This window comes from Peromyscus maniculatus, chromosome 15, assembly GCF_049852395.1.
Source record: "Peromyscus maniculatus bairdii isolate BWxNUB_F1_BW_parent chromosome 15, HU_Pman_BW_mat_3.1, whole genome shotgun sequence".
Taxonomy (NCBI): domain Eukaryota; kingdom Metazoa; phylum Chordata; class Mammalia; order Rodentia; family Cricetidae; genus Peromyscus; species Peromyscus maniculatus.
In genome coordinates, this window is record NC_134866.1 from 48756227 (window position 1) to 48774095 (window position 17869).

General features: G+C 42.6%; 1 protein-coding gene across 6 annotated transcripts in view; it reads left to right on the plus strand.

Annotated features, from left to right (window-relative positions):
* Positions 1–11897: 11897 nt before the first annotated feature.
* Ipo11 (importin 11) overlaps positions 11898–17869 on the plus strand; it is a 179397-nt gene continuing 173425 nt past the window's right edge. For all 6 annotated transcript variants that reach the window (XM_015989110.3, XM_006995670.3, XM_076551935.1 and 3 more), the window contains exon 1: positions 11898–12077. The gene's annotated coding sequence lies outside the window, so the exon portion shown is untranslated. The remainder of the gene's footprint in view (positions 12078–17869) is intronic.

A 17869-nucleotide genomic window follows, 5' to 3' on the forward strand; every position in this document is an offset into this window, starting at 1 on the left:
CCACCATGGTTCAAGGTGAGGTTGCCAACAGATACTGTATCTGTGAGTGAACCTTGCATTCCTATGGGTGGAGATGGCTTGGGAGCCTGAAGGCCAGCTAGCCTGGAGTGCCCTGCACTGTGGCAGAAACCTGCCTCATCAGGATGGAAGGTGCAATCTCTGACCTCCACATGTGTGCATGGCGTATATGTAGATGGACTCTCACACATTTTTGTAAAAGTTATTCAAAAGTAGTAGGCTGAGAGGTAGTCATGTGGTGCAAGGCTTGGCCAGAATGTGTGAGGCCTTGAGTTTGATCTCCAGGACCACATACTATTAATACTACAAATAATATGCATTGCACCTGCTAACTCATCTTGTATCAACTTAAGCTGAGACCATGCTGAAGATATCAAAAGAACAGAAGAGGAATTGTCTTTCTTCCCAATACTGCTGCCTGCATTAAGGTGCTATAACTGATGAGAAATCTCTATAGAAATGAAAAAAAAAATGAGTGTACTAGTACAAGGGAAAAAAACAGGTATTAAAAAGTTATACATATCCAGCCGGGTGGTGGTGGTGGTGGTGGTGGCGGCGGCGGCGGCGGCGGCGGCGGCGGTGGCGGCGGCGGCGGCGCATGCCTTTAATCCCAGCACTCGGGAGGCAGAGGCAGGTGGATCTTTGTGAGTTCGAGGCTAGCCTGGTCTACAGAGCGCAATCCAGGAAAAGCACAAAGCTACACAGAGAAACCCTGTCTCAAAAAAAAAAAAAAAAAAAGTTATACATATCCAATAAGCCTTTGAGCAGCTTTTTTTTTTTTTTTTTTTTTTTTTGAGACAGGATCTTGCTGTGGGATGGTCTGTATGTCAAATTACTCTGATTGGTCAATAAATAAAACACTGATTGGCCAGTGGCTAGGCAGGAAGTATAGGCGGGACTAACAGAGAGGAGAAAAGAAAGAACAGGAAGGCAGAAGGAGACACTGCCAGCCGCCGCTATGACAAGCACCATGTGAAGACTCCAGTAAGTCACGAGCCATGTGGCAAGGTATAGATTTATGGAAATGGATTAATTTAAGCTATAAGAACAGTTAGCAAGAAGCCTGCCACAGCCATACAGTTTGTAAGCAATATAAGTCTCTGTGTTTACTTGGTTGGGTCTGAGCGGCTGTGGGACTGGCAGGTGACAGATTTGTCCTGACTGTGGGCAAGGCAGGAAAACTCTAGCTACAGGATCTCATTATGTATCCCTGGTTGGTCTAGAATTCACTATATAGACCAGGATGGCCTCAAACTCACAGAAATCCACTTGCTTCTGCCTCTTGAACACTGAGATTAAAGGCCTGCACCACCATAACAGACAAGATTGATTGATTTGTGTGATTGTATGTATGCTGTGTATGTGTGTGTGTGTGTGTGTGTGTGTGTGTGTGTGTGTGTGTGTGTGTGTAGTACCCCCAAGGGTCAGAACAGGGCAACAGATCACCTGGAGCTGGAGTTAATAGGTGGTTTTGAACTCAGATGCTAGGAGCTGAACTTGAGTCCTCTGGAAAAGCAACAAAGACTTAACTGCTAAGTCATCTCTCAGACTTGAAAAATTGGTCTTGTAATTGGGATTGCTTCTGTGTCTGTGGGGCACCCACTATATTTTATACTTATTGCTGTGGATATCATTCTATATAAATAAAACACTGATGGCCAGTGACCAGGCAGGAAGTAGGTTGCCAGGCAGGAAGTAGGTGGGACAAGGAGAGAGGAGAATTCTGGGAAGTGGAAGGCTGGAGGAGAGACACTGCAGCCACCGCCAGGACAAGCAGCATGTGAAGATGCCGGTAAGCCACCAGCCACGTGGCAAGGTATAGATTTAAAAAAATGGGTTAATTTAAGATAAAAGAACAGTTAGCAAGAAGCCTGCCACGGCCATACAGTTTATAAGTGATATAAGCGTCTGAGTGATTATTTTATAAGTGGACTGTGGGACTGCAGGGCTTGGGGAACCTGGAGAGAAGCCCCCCAGCAACAAATGGCGCCCAACGGCTCGAGTTTCCACCTTAAACCTGACAATATTTAATAACCAATTCTAAACAGAGCCAAAACCAGGTTCCTGCTTCTTGTCTCATATGGGCAGCTAGACGCCGCAAAACGCGGGTTTGAACACTGGCGAGTTCCTGGCGTGTGCGTTTGACCGGCAGTGTGGCGGGAATGAGGCGTCTGCCAGCGGTACATTACGCTGTGTAGTAGATTTAGTCTTTACTAGTATGTAAAAAAAAAAAGGTGTCTGGGCTACACGCTGCTTTGATAAAAGCTTAGACCCACTATTTCTGAGACTTGATGACTCCCAGAGCTGGCGGAAAACGTACCACTGCCATGTTGGGAAGCTAAAGTGGGCGGAGCCAGCAGCCACACCGCCGTTTCAGTCTTAAAATGGTGCAGTTTAAAGCAATAAGCTCAAGGCAATATAAAAAATAAGCCACGTAAAGATGGCTACCACACAGAGAATCTGGATTATGTTCTCTTTGATATTCGTAACTGAAGAAAAACATTTGATTACAAAAGCTGTTGAGTTATGCCAAAATGTATATTTTAAAGGTACCTTGACTTCAAAATTTGGATATAAGGATATGTTATTTTGGAAAAGAGGTTTTGCTTTTGTTTCCACAGAAAGCCAGAGGTTGTGGATTTGTTCCAGATTAAGATACATCAGGTTTCACCAGCCAAGGCCCCCTGAAAGGCCTCCGGGGACACCATGGCCCAGATGATCCAACATCCAGAGCGGTTTCAAGGCAACTGGTTCACACAATACAGCCTCAAGGACTACCCCATAGGCTTAAAATTTCCTTTGCGTCCCCATAAGATACAGTGCCCCCCTCCAGCAGGAAGTAGTAAGAGATGCTACGCCCAAATTCCCAAATATACCAAGCTGGCTTTAGAGGTGGAATTGGCTCACTCCCCCTCTAAACCCAGACATATTGCTTTAAAAAAAATGGTTAAGAGATTCTTGTGTTCCAAATCAGAAGAGCCCTCTGGTGTGGGACAGAGAAAAACCAATATTTTTATTTAAAACAGGTTGATTATAAATGTGATCTCTTTCTAAAAAAGAAAAAGGGGATATGATTAGATATATAGGAGGATATGGAGATGATAAGATAAAAGGGTAGATTAATGAACCTACTTTTAAAGAACAACTTGTTTAAAATGTTTTACATTGGTATAAATTTTAGTTTATTGATACAAACTTGAAGTTAATTTTGTTATACTGTATATATATATATATTTCTATTATTGTTTGAGGTATTATGTTTATGTAACTCATTTAAAATTGTAATGGATAATTAAAAATAGATTAATAATTAGTCATCTATGATAATCATATTTTTAGCCATGTTAGTTAAGTCTTCTAGGTATACATAGATATATTTCAGATAGATAGGTAATCTTCAAACACTTCATAGACCTAGAGAATATGGCATTTAAATAACTTAGAATTCTGTTGACATGAGACACAATTGCTCCTGGCTGCACTAATTTGATCCCGAGAGAATGTTGGGCTTCTAAGACATTTCCATTTGGAAGTTTGTCTTCTTGGCACAAAATGGCCTACTGGGCAAAGACCTGCCCTTGCCTTGATGGCTGACAATACAAATGCAATGCTGTCCTTTCTGGACAAGCGGGACACAAGCAAAGCGACCACTGTACTCTGCCAAGACAGGGTAAGATGGTCTTTCAGAAATCCTGCTTCTGAAAATGGTTTGTCAGATACTCTAGGCCTGTAGCCAATTTGAATGCACCAACAATGCTGAGAAACATTAGGTGACTGTCCAGGCTGCCAGCTGTCTTGGTCTACTTTTGCAAGATTCCCGAAAGTTGCTTGCATCCATCTACCATTTCTCAGGTACCATTATGTTCCTTCTCAGGTCTTTGATGTGGTTGAAAACTAGATAGTTGTAATTTCCTCAGTTATGACAAAAGATAAGTTAGATATAAAACCTTAAACTCACAAATATAAGATAGATAGGACATCTTCTTTAATATTGTAACTGTAATTCTTGCTCGATAATTGTTTTGTTATATGTAATTTTACCATGTTAAAGTTAAAACCTTACTTTTTAAAAAAAGAAAAAAAAGGGGAAATGCTATGGATATCATTCTATATAAATAAAACACTGATGGCCAGTGACCAGGCAGGAAGTAGGTTGCCAGGCAGGAAGTAGGTGGGACAAGGAGAGAGGAGAATTCTGGGAAGTGGAAGGCTGGAGGAGAGACACTGCAGCCACCGCCAGGACAAGCAGCATGTGAAGATGCCGGTAAGCCACCAGCCACGTGGCAAGGTATAGATTTATAGAAATGGATTAATTTAAGATAAAAGAACAGTTAGCAAGAAGCCTGCCACAGCCATACAGTTTATAAGTGATATAAGCGTCTGAGTGATTATTTTATATGTGGATTGTGGGACTGCAGGGCTTGGGGAACCTGGAGAGAAGCCCTCCAGCAACAACTTATCTTTATATCCTTTTGCAAAGTAGAAACAATTGTATTATATGTAAAAATTATTCGAGTCATAAGCATCTCATAAACTATTTGGATACTTGTGTTAGTAAGATGTTTATCACTGTGTTAAATATCAGGAAAACAAGGGAGGATGGTTTACTTTGCTTTGTTGTTTCAAGATGTCAATCCAGGGACAACTGGCTCCATTGCTTTGAGGCTGGTAGCAAGGTACATTGAGGAAAGTCATGATAGAGGAAAGATATTTACCTCATGGCATCCAGAAAGAAAATAGGGAGTGGCCAGGTAAAAGATACACTCCTCAAATGCACACCCCTAGCAGTTTCCTTTCTGTAACTAGACCTTCGTCTTCCATAGGTAACAGTAGTATTCAGATTTTGAATCAGTCAGTAGGTCAAAGCCCTCATGATCAACACCCTCATAGACATATCCAGAAGTGAGCTTTACTAATCCCAGAGATGTTCCTTTTTCTTCCTTCCTTCCTTTCCTTATTTATTTAAATTTATTCTTTGTCTTTTACATCATGTATCTTGGTCCCATTCATTTCTCTGTCCCTTCACATCCACCCTCTGCCCCTGCACTCCCCTGAGACAAAACAAAATTTAAGCGGGGGTGGGGGGGGGAGGAAAAAGTAAAAAGAGGGGGAAAAAATAAAAAAATCTCATCGTGGAAGTGTAGCCGGAAGTTTTTCCAGTCCTGCCTGGCCCCTCAGTCAGGACAAATCTCTCCCACCTGTGTTCCACAGCCACTTGGTCCCAAGTAAACTCACAGAGGCTTCTACTATTACAAACTGTATGGCCTATGGGTCAGGCTTCTTGTTAGCTAGCTCTTATAACTTAACTCAACCCATTTCTATTAATCTATGTCACATGTTCTGTGGCTTTACCTTTGTCCCATTACTTATGGCTCTTAGGGCAGAGGGTTGGCATCTACCCCGACTCTCCTTTCTTCTCTCACTATCTCTCTTGGATTTTCCACCTGGCTCCATCCTGCCCTGCCAAAGGCCCATGCAGCTGCTGTGGATATCGCTCTATATAAATAAAACACTGATGGCCAGTGACCAGACAGGAAGTATAGGCGGGACAAGGAGAGAGGAGAATTGGGGAAACAGGAAGGAGGGAGAGACACTGCAGCCACCGCCAGGACAAGCAGCATGTAAAGATGCCGGTAAGCCACCAGCCACGTGGCAAGGTAGAGATTTATAGAAATGGGTTAATTTAAGATATAAGAACAGTTAGCAAGAAGCCTGCCACGGCCATACAGTTTATAAGTATTATAAGCGTCTGAGTGATTATTTTATACTTGGATTGTGGGACTGCGGGGCTTGGTGGAACCTGGAGAGAAGCTCTCCAGCAACATGCAGCTTTATTTATTAGCCAGTGGGAGCAACACATATTCACAGCGTACAGAAAGACATCTCACAGCATGGAAGCTGCAGTGTGACACAGTAAGACACTTTAAATCCCTTTGTCCATAATCTTTACTTGCAAGTGTTTGTTGCAGAGTCATTGGTCTGGTTTGAGACCTCTGGTTTCTACTACACTATCAACGCTGGGTCCTCACTAGGATTTTTCCTGAGTATCCTGTTGATGCTCTGAGTTGTGGAGATCCTGCAGCTTTGGGTCTGCAGGTCGGCTTCCTTTATGTGCTCCAGCAGGTCATACATTGGGTGGATTTGAGGCAGGCCAAGTCATAACCCTGGATCTAGGCCTGGGCAGCTGTAGGGGTGGTCCATCAGATGAGAAATGGGGCCGGCTCTCCCATGCTCACAACTTTGGGGCTGGCTCACCCACACCTCTGCTAACAGGGCTGGCTCAACTGTGCTGCCCTGACGAGGTGCAGGGCCTGTCCCTAGAGATGTTTCTTAATCTGATCAGCTTGAGCATCATAATAATTCTAGTAGAACCTAGAAAATGAAAACAGCTCCACAGAATTAATCATTTTTGTAGCGCTAAGAATCAAACCCAGTGCCTTATGCATAACAGGCAAGCACTCCACCACTGAGCTTTCTCAGCCTCTCCAAGGGTCTTCAGATATGTATAACTTTGAAATTCCTGTTCTTTTGCAAGTTTGGTTGGTGGTTTGTCGACTTTTTGAGACAGAGTCTCATTTTGTAGTTCTGGCTCACCTGGAGCACATCATGAAGCACATTCTTAAACTTGTGGCAGGCCTCCTGCTTCAGCCTCCCAGTAGCCCAGGGTGGCCACAAACTGTTATGTAGCTGAGTCTATCCTTAAACTAACTCACTCTCTCTCTCTCTCTCTCTCTCTCTCTCTCTCTCTCTCTCTCTCTCTCTCTTTAAAGATTTATTTATTATGTATACAGTTATACAGTGTTCTACCTGCAGGCCAGAAGAGGGCACCAGATCTCATTATTGATGGTTGTGAGCCACCATGTGGTTGCTGGAAATTGAACTGAGGACCTCTTGAAGAGCAGCCAGTGCTCCCAACCTCTGAGCTATCTCTCCAACTCTGTCCTTAAACTCTTAATCCTTGAGCTTCCAAATCTCATGTGCTGGGATTATAGAGGTATAGATGTTCACTATTATGCCTGGCCTTTTCCTCCCTGAGACCAAGATCTTGGTGTATAGACAAAGGTGGCCTGGGTATGTAAGTCAGGTTGGCCTCAAACTCACAATCTTCTCCTCATGAGTTCTAGGATTACAGACATGTGTCACCACATTTGACTCGTGTTAAAAATGTGTGTGTATGTGCCTGCACATGTGTCAGGCAAGAGAAAGAAGTATATGCTTCTTTAAAGAATTAATTTTATATTTATTTTATGCATGTAAGTATTTTGCTTGCTTGCATGTAAGTCTGTGCCCCAAGTGCTTGCCTGGTACCCTCAAAGATCATAAGAAGTCAGTGGATCTCCTGGAACTGGAATTATAGACGGTTGTGAACAACCATATGGATGTTGGGAATTAAACCCAGATTCTCTGCAAGAGCAACAAGTACTCTTAACCTCTGAGCCATCTCTCCAGTCCCTGATGTTTCTATAATATAGCATTTTTATCATCAACTTTATGCTTTCTCTTTGTAGTTCTCAACTATATGTGAAAAGCACTGAATGTGTATTAAGATTTTCAAATACATACTGGGGATATAGTTTAGTGGTGTATTCTAGGCAGTGTGTGTGTTCTATCCCTAGCAATTAACCCTCCCTACACCCCCCCAAAACAAAACAAATTAAAAAGGTTTGAATATATCCTGAAGATACACAATGATAAATTAATTCTAGTATTTGCCCTTTTCTCTAAAAATCTAGAGTATGCAAATATAGTAATGAAGCACAGTAGATTGAGATTAATTATCTAGATATAAATATTTGTTTTGTCAATAATATGTGTTGTGCCACATTTTTTTTTACTGGGCAAAGATGTGTTACATTTGTTTATGCTGCAGAATATTACTTTAGCTGTGTAAAGGTGTGTTACTTTGTTTATAATGCATTTGTTTAATTATGTAAAGATGTGTTGCATTTGTTTCACCTTGCCTACCTAAGGCAGCTGATTCTTCTAATAAAGAGCTGAAATGGCCAATAGCTATGCAGGAGAGGGATAGGCGGGTCTGGCAGGCAGAGAGAATAAATAGGAGGAGAAATCTAGGCTCAAGAGGAGTGAGAGAAGAGAGGAGAGGAGGAGGGAGACCTCTGGGGCCAGAAGCCAGGCAGGCAGCCACCAGCCAGCCAGAGAAGTAGAGAAAGTAAGATATACAGAAGTAAGAAAGGTAATAAACCCCAAGGCAAAAGGCAGATAAAGAGAAACAAGTTAATTTAAGTTAAAAGAGCTAGCCAGAAACGAGCCTAAGCTAGGCCAAGCATTCAAAACTAATAATAAGTCTCCGTGTCATGATTTGGGAAGTGGTTGGTGGCCTAAAAGGAAGAGCCTGGTACAAATTTGGTACCTAGATATTCCATTCAATACTAGTTAAAATTAAGACTTCTGAATATGCCCTAATTTGGCATCCTAGTATGATAGATACAATTTGTATATGCTCATTTTTCTAAATTAAACCTTTCCTCAGATTTTCAAAAGACCCATTACCCCAATAGAAGGGTTCTATTTTTGAAACCATTTCTTTTTCTTTTTTCCCTTTTTTAAATTTATTCTTCTCTCATATATTTCATCCTGACTGCAGTTTCCCCCCTTCTCTCCCCCACTACACCCACCTCCACTTTCCCCAAGATCCACTCTCCCTCCACCTTCCCTCAGAAAAGAGCAGGCCACAGCCAGGAAGTAGTGCATTCCTTTAAGCCCAGCACTCGGGAGGCAGAGGCAGGTGGATCTCTGTGAGTCTGAGGCCAGCCTGGTCTACAGAGCAAGTTCCAGGACAGCCAGGATTGTTATATAGAGAAACCTTATGTCAGAAAACCAAAAAAAAAAAAAAAAAAAAAAAAAAAAAAAAGAGCAGGCCTCCCGGGACATCAACCAAATATGGCATAACAAACCACAATAGACCAGGCACATATTCTCACATCAACGCTGGATGAGGCAACCCAGTAGGCAGAAAAAGGTCCTAAATGGCAGGCAAGGGATTCAGAGACATTACCCGCTCTCATTGTTAAAATCCCACAAGAACACCAAACTACACAACCACAACATACATGCAGAAGACCTAGGTCAGACTCATTCAGGCTCCCTGATCTCTGTGATACTATTTGAATCCTGATCAGTTTTTTCGTTTTAATTGGGTAATCTTTTACTTCCATTCTCCTCCTCCTCCTTCTCCTCCTCCTTCCTTTTCCTATTGCTATTTCTAGACAGGGTTTTTCTGTGTAGCTCTGGCTGTCCTGGCCTCGAACTGACAGAGATCTGCCTGCCTCTGTCTCCTGAGTGCTGGGATTCAAGGCATGTGCCACCACCACTGGGCTTTAGATAATCCTCCTGCTACATAAAATATTTCTTACAGCTCTTCTACTAAACATGTCATCTATGGGCTGGTAACATTGGCATCAACTGGAATGTGGATACATTTTAGACCAACCAAATTAATTAATCAAGATCTGGTGCTGGGGATGTAACTCAATTGTTGGGTGCTTGCCTAGCATGAATAAAGCCCTGGATTTGATCCTCCAGCACAACATAAACTGGGCATTACATGCTTGCAATGTCAGAATCTAGGAGACAGATTTCTATCAGAAATCCAAGATTATCCTTAGCTACATAGTGAGTTTAAAACCAACTTGCATTACATGGGACCTTGTATGAGAAATTAATCAGGACCCATAACATAATTTTTAAATTAATTGTGAGCTTATGCAAAAGCCAGAAGACAACTATTGGGAACTGGTTCTTTTCCCACCATGTGTGACCCAGGCATCAAACTCAGCCACAACTTGGTGTTAAGTGCCTTTACCAGTTCAGTCCTCTGACCAGCTAAGGCCTGAATTTACTTTTAAGGAAATTTTAAATTGTTTAAAAGATTTATTTTATGGGCATGGATGTTTTGCCTGCATATATGTATGCACACCAGGTGTGTGCTTAATGCCAGCAGAGTTCAGAAGAGGGCACTGGAACTTCTGGAACTGGATTTACACCATGTGAATTCTGGGAACAGCACTCGGGTCCTCTAGAAGATTAGCACGTGCTCTTAGCCACTGAACCATTTGTCCAGCACCAAGCATCTGTATTTTGGTAATATCTCACCTAACTCTATGCATACTTAAATTTCAGATGTGCAATATTTCTATAAAATCAGAAGATACAACTAAGCAAAGATAAAATGCAGCACAGCCACAGTCCCATCCAATAATTGGCAGTGCCAGTTAGAATTTTGGCCTTTTTTTATTTCCAAATATGGGACATTCCTGAACATATTCTTTGGTAACTTCTTTTCGGGATACACCGGAAATTTATCAGCAAGTCAACAAATATCCCCCAATCCTTAATATTTAATTTAAATGGTCAGTTGTGCATTTCATTTTATATGTATTTGATTTCATCACTTCTCTCTGACAGTCACTGAGGGAATTTTTATCTTTGCATTGAATTAAAAAAAAAAGTCTTTGTGTGGGGGACATCCTTATAAAGAAGAGCTTATTGTTATTTTGGTCCAAAACTCAATGCTTGCATTTACTGGCCATTGAACTTTAGGCATGTCAACTTCTCTGTGTTCCAGTTTCTTCTTTTGTAAAATGGGCATAATAATGGATCTATCTTACAGGGTTTTCCTGGGGATTAAAGTGGGTCATTCAACCTAAAGATGCTTAGACTGTATTTATTGTGCACATCTTAAATGAGCAACAAATGTCTATCAGTCTTTATGAACACAGTTAATCTTCCTCACAATTTCTTTATTTATTTCTTTATTTATTATTACTTTTGGTTTTTTGAGACAGGGTTTCTCTGTGTAGTTTTGGTGCCTGTCCTGGATCTCACTCTGTAGACCAGGCTGGCCTCGAACTCACAGAGATCCGCCTGGCTCTGCTTCTGGAGTGCTGGGATTAAAGGTGTGCGCCAACACCGCCCGGCTCAATTTCTCTTTTTAAAAATAAGAAAACTTGGGACTGGAGAGCTGGCTCAGAGGTTAAGAGCAGTAACTGTTCTTCCAGAGGTCCTGAGTTCAATTCCCAGCAACCACATGATGGCTCACAACCATCTGTAATGACATCTGGTGCCCTCTTCTGGCGTGAAGGCATACATGCAGGCAGGACACTATATATAATAAAGAAATCTTTTCAAAAAATTATAAAAAAATTTAAAAAAAATAAGAAAACTTAAACTAGCGTGCAGGGCTGGGCAGCACTAGTCTTTTGAAATCTTTTCAACGTTAGTATTGCTGTGGAGGAGAGCAATCAAGTTCAGGATCTAAAAAATCCCATGCAAGTAGTCTGAACACTTGGGAAATGTGGAGGAATCAGGATTTGACGGTGAGCTACAAAAAAGACTGTGATGCCAGCCTGGAGTTATGAGACCCACTAAAACACAACACTAAAACAAACAAACAATACACCCCCCCGGTTTTGTTTTGTTTTGTTGTTAAAACAAACAACAACAATAACAACAACAACAACAACAACAACAACAACAAACCCTCAAAGCCAGTCCAGACTTGGAAAAAAAATACCTATGGTGGCAGGGTTCATTAACGGGATTCTTTTGATAACCCTCCTCTGCTGTGACAGACCCATGCAGCAAATAGTTGGTATCTAGAACAGTGAGGATGAAGTGGCTTTCACTTAAGCTTCAGCCAGCCCAGGAGACGCCTGATTTTCCCGGGACTTACGGTTTCCATAGTGACAGGTCCCGGTGCTTACGCACTGCTCCGGGTACCACGCAGGCGCACAGCGCCGAGTTGGCGGCCGCGCGCCTTTGGGTTCGAACACGAGCTCCTCCCTCCCCTTCTCTCCGCTATCCAATCGCCTTCTTTCCCGGCCCCTCCTCTGCGCGCCGGGAACCCGTGACGTCATTTTAGCGCGCCCGCGCCGTCTGGAGTGGCGACAGGGAACATGGCGCGTTCCTAGAAGCCGTTTTCGGCATCAGTGGGCGGCAGCGTGTGGACTCGCAGCGTGGGGGCGCGGAAGCAACCAACGCCGCTTCGTGTGGACAAGTGGAAAAGGGGCGGGCCGGGCTGTTCCGGGCCGAAGCACACGGTGAGGCCGGGCCGCGAGGCGCACGGGTGGAAGGGAGGAGTGGGCTGGGCAGCGAGACCCCGCCGGCCGAGGGCGGAACGCGGGTCCACCTGCGGTGTGCGCCGCGTCCGCGGGCCCTCGGGCCCTGGAGTAGCCTCGGGGAACACGGGTTCCCGGGCCGCGGGAAGCCTGACATTGCTGGCTCCACGGTGAGGGGTGGCAAGGGGTCTGAGTGACAGGCTAAGCAGAGCCATTGTGTCCCCCTGTCGCCGGCCAGGAGGTGGGTGTATTTGTCCTTGGAGGCTTGGGGTTGGACAGTGCAAGAGAACGTGCTTCTCCCACTAAAACCAGTGCTTGTGGGTAACTGTCCAGGCGACCTTGCTGTGGAAGCAGTGCTGTGAAACCTTGAAACGTTAGACCTTTCCTTCTCTTTTAAGGAAAAAGACTTAAACATTTCTTTTTTTTTTTTTCTTCCTGAGAGGAGATTAATTCTGAGGTATGGCCGCCAGTGCTCAAGCTCGGCGACTCCTGCAGCTTTACATTTGGGAATATTTGTGATTCAGCAAAATTATGTCGATGCCCATAGCATTTTGCCAGTTTCCCTTAATCCTCTTATTAAGTGGTGAACGAGATAATCGTGCAGCAAAATTTGATTTGCCTAAATAGCAAAGAATGATAATTTGGCTCCTGGTGCCAAGGTTGTAATTGGCATACCTCTTTGCCACACATTAAAGGAGCTCTGTTGTATGCGATAGCGCCTTTAAGATTTGCTTGTTATTTAGAAGGAAGCAAGGAAGAGACGTTTGCAACCATATTTGTAACCCCCCATGGATAGGGATTTCTCTCTTCCATTTTCACATTATTTAAAATTCCTCTTTGGTTAAGGGCGGAATGACTCCATTAGATGAAGTACTCAAGGCTTGATAGCTTTTCTTACATCGTTCCACACCGAGGACAATTTTTGTAAAATTAGAATCTGTTGGTTGTGATAAGATTGTAGGCTTTTTTCCCCCTGTATGTTTTCTGATGGTATCTAGCACAGGGGCTGGTGCAAACAGTTTAATTATGGCAGTAGCTTGTGGACGTGTGTTAACAGTTATAGGGCAGAAGGGTGTTCTCTGCCCTGATATCACTTCTTAAAGCAAAAAGACAATTCTGAGAGAGGAATTTGGATGTAGTAATACGATTGGAGGTTCTAAAGAAGCGTGCAAAAATTATTTGGTAATTAAACATTTTCATAGATTTTGTGATATTATGAATGTATTTACATTCAGAACCACACTAGAAGGCAGAATAATGCTTGCAGCTTTTGGATTTAAAATATACTGAAGATATTTCTCCAGAATAAAAATAGTCATATTTAGGGAAAGGTACTGTTTGATTAGTTGAGTTTTTCCCAAGATTTTTTTCTTTTAATCTTAATGTGTGCATTTGTCCGTGTGTGTATGGTTATGTCATGTGTGTGCTGGTGCTGGCGCAGGCAGAAGAGGGTGTTGAATCTTTTGGTAGTGGAATTACAGGCTGTTGTGAGCCAACTGACATAAATGCTGGGAACCGAACTTGGGTCCTCTGGAAGAGCAGCAAGTGCTCTTAACTGCCAAGCCATTTCTCCAGTGCAGATTAGCTGATTCTTGATGTTTGTTTTGCATGTGTGTATATTTAATCTTCCTTCTAATTTATTATTATTATTATTATTATTATTATTATTATTATTATTATTGAGACAGGCTCTCACTATGTAGCTTTGGTTGGTGTGGAACTTCATATGTAGACCAGGCTGGCCTTGAACTCATGGAGATCTACCTCTTTTTTTTCCCCAGTGCTGGGTGTGTGCTACCACATTAGGCTTAATGTAGTATTTCCCTTGGTAATTTTACATTTTTTTTTAATCTTTATTTCATGTTTGCAGTGTTGGGATTGGACCCAGAGCCTTGCACATGTTTTTCCACTAAGCTGTTTCTGCATCTTCATTTTTGTCTTTTGTTTTCTTTTTCTGTGGTGTTAGAGAACCCAAGGACTGGCACATGTTATTCAAGCACTTTGCCACTGTGCTGTAGTCCCCCAGCCTCGGACTGTGTGCGTATGATGGGTGTCATCAGCTAATTCCAGGGTGCTTTACAGAATGGCTCATCACATCTCTTGCAGGTGTGCTTCTGGAGTGTCACTTGTTTGACTTTCTAAACATGAGACTGACTACCAATAAGCCTACAGTTAGAAGCTTTGTACTGGATAGGTTCAATTAGTGTTCTGCATTCTTGCCCCTCAAAATCTGGGAGTTTGGTAAAAATATACACTTCTAGCTCAGTTGAAAAGTTATTGAAACAGAATCTACATACTGAGGTATTTTTAAACGTTTTTCTAGTAGCATATATTCTACATGATAATAGATTTCATTATGGCATTTTCATACATGTACATTGTGCCCCTTCCATTAATACCCTTCCTGTTCCAACCATCCCTTTTCTATTTTCATGTCTGTCTCTTTCCTATGATATTAATTAGGATTGCTTATAGGAATGTTGGTGAAGATTTGTTTACACTTTCATGGATCTCTTACCAGTAGCTACACCATTCCCCCCCCATCATTTATTGCCTGTAAATCCTCAAGGAGGGAGCTCATGAGCCCCTCCCCATTCTATAGCAGGGTGTTGATAGGCTTGTGATCTGTGTGGTGTGTGTGTGTGTGTGTGTGTGTGTGTGTGTGTGTGTGTGTGTGTGTGAGAGAGAGAGAGAGAGAGAGAGAGAGAGAGAGAGATATGGATGCAAGCCTGTGCTGGCACAGGAGAATGCGTTTTGTTTCCTTGAATGGAAACAATTGTTTCCATTTAAGCTAGGCTGGCTGAATGGCCAAGCAAGCTCTCTCATGATCTACCTGATTTCTGATTTCGCTTCCTAGCCCATGTTGTCCTTGCACATGGAGGGTACAGGAGAATGCGTGTTGTTTCCTTGAATGGAAACAATTGTTTCCATTTAAGCTAGGCTGGCTGAATGGCCAAGCAAGCTCTCTCATGATGTACCTGATACCCGCTTCCTAGCCCATGTTGTGGTTGTAGGCATGTGCACCCATGCTCAGCTTTTTACATAGGCGCTGGGCGTTTGAACTCAGGTCCTCATGCTTGTAGAGCAGTCCTACCTACTGAGCCGTCACTGTCCCGCAAATCTCGGAAGTGGTTTTGTGCTGGTAGTCAGAGCTGCTGTGAGTTCAAGAGTACAGGAGTTAGCATTCCACCCACTCTCACCCCTGCTTCTTCTGGCTCTTAGACTCTTTTTGCCCCTTCTTTCATGATGTTCGCTGAACCTTGGAATCGGCGTCATAGATGTCATATTTGTGAGTGGGTATTCGACAATAATTTAGTCTCAGTACTTTGACCGATTTATGAATCTCTGTAGTCACTGCTGATCATTACAAAAAGCTTCTCTGACCAAAGCAGATAGCAACACAAACCCATAGGCATAAACAGTTAATTAGAAGGCAGTTTTGATAAGTACATCATGTCCATTTTGGAAAACAGCAGAGGTAGCTTTCCTTCTAGAACCTCTCGCCTCTCCAGCCATGGGTGTTTGACTGGGTTTACAGTACCAGAGGGTTTACAGTAGCAGATGTAATTCCCTCCTGTGGAGTGGGCATCAAATTCAATCAGACTGCAGTTGATTAGCCCCCACACAGACTTACCACTCGTGCGGCACGGGGCGTGTCTTGCCTCTGCAGTTAGTATTGTTGAGCACAGGGCTCACAGCTGCGTAAGCCTGTTGATGACAGTTCTTCCCCAGCAGCCAGCATCGCTCTTCCTAGGACTGTGAGAGCTAGTCAGCCGAGAGGGAGCGTCCAGTCCAATTCTAGCTTGAGTTCTCTCTACCTTGTGAGTGAGGCATGTGACTTTTTTTTTTTTTTAAAGCAACATGGCCCTATGTTCCCCTTCTAGGGAGTGACCAATAGCAGTGGCAGTTTGCCTGTATTCTTTTGGGAGTCTTGGGCCTCCCTGACCATTGACTCATAGGGATGTATTCTATTCCTAGCAATCATGTTTTTGTTTAATAACTTACAAAGAATCTGCATTTTAATAAGATATCCAGATTATAGGAATATTCAGTAAAGTTTGAGATGTACTACTTTGATCCATGAAAGTTGGAGAGAGAGAGTGTGTGTGTGTAAAAGCTCATCACCATTTAATTTGAAGTGTTTTGCTTATTAATTCTGATTCATTTGGTCAAAGAAATGGGTTCAGATATGGTAATGTTATAAGATCATACATACCTGTATTTATAACTCCATTTCTGATTAATCCTATTGCTTTTCTTGGTCCTGTTTGCTGGTCACTGTTAGGGTTTATTGTATCAAAACTATACCAAAACACTTGTGAATGACAGGTAGGAATTCACCAGTGAACATTTTTTTTAAAGGAAATTATTTATTTTCATTTGTATTAATGTTTTGTCTGTATATCTGTCTGTGCCCCATGTGCATACCTGATGGGAAGGCCTGAAGAGGATGTTGGATCTCCTGGAACTGGAGTTACAGATAGTTGTGAGCCACTGTTTGGGTCCTGGGAATCAGACTCTGGTCTTCTGCAAAGAGCAGCCATTACTCTTAACTGATGAGCCATCTCTCCAGCCCAACAATGAACATTTCTTACATTTTTTTAAAATTAAATTTTCATACAATATATTTTATGTTTTTCCCCTTCCTCCGACTCCTCCCATTTCCTCTCCACCTCTTTATCTACCCAACTTTGTGTTCTCTCTCTCTTACACACACACACACACACACACACACACACACACACACACACACACGTTTGAGAAACACCCCTCAAACAAACAAAAACCACACACACACACAAATAAAAATAAATAGGAAAAATACTAGTAAGATAGAAATGCCAAAACAAAGCAAAATGAATCGAAAAGTTCATAAAAATACTATTGTGTTTGTTTTGTGTTCGGCAAGCTCTGGAGTGTTTTTGATATACTCATTAGTACTCCATTAGTGAAAGGAGATTTTGGGGTTGGGGATTTAGCTCAGTGGTAGAGTGCTTGCCTAGCAAGCGCAAGGCCCTGGGTTCAGTCCTCAGCTCTGGAAAAAAAAAAAAAGAGAGAAAGGAGATTTTTTTTTTCCTTTGGCAGCAAGTGTCAGTTGCAGATAGCATATTGGTTAGGGATGGGACCCCATGTCCATACCCCACCCCCAGTGCTAGGACATGGTCTGGCTTGAAAGCTGTGCATTTCTTATTTATGCTACCACAGTCTCTGTGAGTTCCTATGTGCATAAATTCTGATATCTGGAAAACACTCTCCTTAGAGTCATCCATCACCCCTGGCTCTTCCAATCTTTCTGCTGCCTCCTCTCCATAGATTCTCAGGCTCTGAGGGAAGGGATTTGATGAAGACATCCTATTTAGGACTGCGTGCTCCAAAGTCTCACTTTCTGAACATTGTCCAGTTGTAGGTCTCTGTTAATTCTTGTCTATTGCAAGAAGCAGCTTCTCTGATGGGGTTGAACGAGGCCCTGATGTATGGCTATAGCAGTATGTTATTAGGAGTCATTTTATTGCTGTGTCATCCCTGTAACAGAATAATAGTCATAGGCTTTCCCCCAGGCCCATGACCTATCTAGTCTTCAGGATTTGGTCCCTGTAGCAGTGTCAGGTTCCATCTCATGGAGTGGCCTTAAATTTATCAAAAAGTGATTGGTTACTCCTGTAATCTCTGTGACTATTCACTAATATATCTTGCAAACACACGACTCCCAACAATGAGTTTTTTTTTTTTTTTTTTTTTTTTTTTTTTTTGGTTGGGGAGCAGGGAAAGGTAGC